The sequence below is a fragment of the Palaemon carinicauda genome, chromosome 15 (genome assembly GCF_036898095.1).
Source record: "Palaemon carinicauda isolate YSFRI2023 chromosome 15, ASM3689809v2, whole genome shotgun sequence".
Lineage (NCBI taxonomy): Eukaryota > Metazoa > Arthropoda > Malacostraca > Decapoda > Palaemonidae > Palaemon > Palaemon carinicauda.
Window position 1 is genome coordinate 26,107,571 of NC_090739.1, and position 2,264 is coordinate 26,109,834.

General features: G+C 50.8%; 1 pseudogene; it reads left to right on the forward strand.

Annotated features, from left to right (window-relative positions):
• The first annotated feature begins 1,156 nt into the window (after positions 1-1,156).
• On the forward strand, positions 1,157-1,275 carry LOC137654855 (5S ribosomal RNA; annotated as a pseudogene).
• Positions 1,276-2,264: the final 989 nt, after the last annotated feature.

A 2,264-nucleotide genomic window follows, 5' to 3' on the forward strand; every position in this document is an offset into this window, starting at 1 on the left:
TGGGAAATATTATCTGGGTAATAAGCAAAGCTCTACCTCCAGTTTGTTTCTTCATTATGATCAGAGATAAATGTAAACAAAACATTGGTTGCCATTTTTTATTGTGCTTTTTAGCATGTTTAGGAAATGCATGATATAAAATCACCTTTAATATTTGTGCCTGTTTTAGTTTAGGGTACTGTAGTACATGCATTAAGTGTTCTGTACATTAAAGGGTAGTTTGTTAACAGTACTACGTACAAGGGAAGGTTTTAAAAGTCTGAATATACATGTTGAATAAATAGGTAAATATGGTGTCACTACTTCGCGGATTTTCACCTATCGCGGCCACGACTGGAACCTATCTACCGCGATAAACGAGGGTTCACTGTAGTCCTAAAAGGAGCGGCAGAGTTCACGAACTCTAGGATTGCAGGTTTCTCGCTGGGAGGATGCTTAAGGTTACTCATCCGGATGACAGCTTCCCGATGCCCATTCCCGCACAATCTCTGTGATCAGCCAAGGATATCGCGCCTGCCGTTTCTGTCAGCGAATTCAGTGTCTCTGAACCTCTATGCCATAGCGTCAGCAAGAGTTGCCCGGTTGGGCAGAATGATCCATACCTTAGGCGAAGGTCCTCCGTAGGATCATCGACGGCTTCACCCCCGGCCTCTTCAGTCGATCCTTTCTTGTAAGGAAGGATCTGAGAGGGGAGTTCCGTAGTCGACCTCTCAGCCCTGATCAAGTTTGTCGAACAAACTTCGGCCAGCATAGAACAGCAGAATCGATCAGACTGGTAACGAGGCGACAGGACTCCTTAAACCCTGGATCGGAAGGACGAGTACTTTCAGTTTCCATTCCATCCATCTTCCAGGGAGCTCATCGAATTCAGCCTAGACTGCAAGTATTCCTGCTTATGATGCAGTGTGGCTATCCCGCCGTGGCATAGCAGGTTTTTTCCCCAGAGAACTCTCCCTGCTTTCCTCATGGCCGCTCAGGTGCAGGCTTCTGCCTCCTCTGCTTTTTAGAGGGCTGGTCAACTCCGGTAGGCTCGGGTTCGACCTTATTCAGCGCCGGGACAAGCTTCCGGATGCTTACCATGAGTGTGGGTTCATGGTATTTTGCTTGGAGCCTTCTCTTCTGCCTCAACATCCGGAGTATCTGGCCATGATATTGAGTCAACGGCCTTACCACGTTGGAAACCCCGCTTCTCGTCTGTCCAGCGAGGTTAAGCAACGTCGGTTCTGGTTGGTACTTGGATGGGTGACCACCTGGGGACGCCAGATTCTGTTGCCATATCCTTTCGAGCTTTCCTTTCAGTTGACTGTGGCAAGACTGAGGAGAGTCGCAGTACCTGTTCTCAGTCAAGCAGAGCTTTCAGCCCTACCTTGGAACGTTTCCTAGTTCTCCTTTCCTCATTGACCCGTCTATAGTCCGAACGGTCGCCTCAGGATAAGTTCCATGTGGGGCGGTCCAAGTTCCGGTGGTTTCAGGCAACGTTTGACCGGACTTCCTGGGCCCTATGGGACCAGCGGAACTATTAGACCTGCAATGGGTGTTGACCTATGGAGCATCTTGATGGTAGTGGATATTCTCGTCCTTTCCCCACATTCTTGATGCTGTTCTCGGACTCGTCAAAGGAAAGGGGGGGGGGGGCATGTTCCGGTCCAGGCCTATGGTCAAGACCTGAAGGATACCTCTCCATCATTCAGGCAGGGTTAGGGGCCGTAGTCTGGCCCCTCTACAGATCTTACAGCTCCTGCCCAGTCGCCCCGTGCGCGTCGACTTCATGATTCTGGCGTGTTCTAACCAGCAGGGGACGCATATTCACACCTTCACATCTTGCAGTAGAGATACCGGGATGATTGAGATTCTCTTAATACCACCATCGGCTCTCTCATTCCAGGCAGGGGAATGTTCTCTCCGACTATCCGAGCAGAGCCTCGTAGAGAGAGTGTACCTGGGGTCTTTGACCTTGAGTAACCAGCAAGTCCTGGTCTGGGGGACCTGATCGCGACAGGTTGGAACCTCAAGCTTCCGCTGTTCTTCTCCCCAGTCTCAGACCCCGAGACTCTGGCAAGATGCATTCCGGTGATGGTGGGACAACTTCGACGCCTGCGTCTTCCCTCCTTTTTGTCTGTGGACAATGGGTCTCAACAAGACCAGGTTGTCTGTCAACCTTTCAATGGGAAAGCTCCACTGGGACTATGCGCAGAACGGTTTCTGGACCCTCTGCTTCCCCTGACGGAACTCCCGGGAGAGCTTCTCCCACGGCGCAGACTACT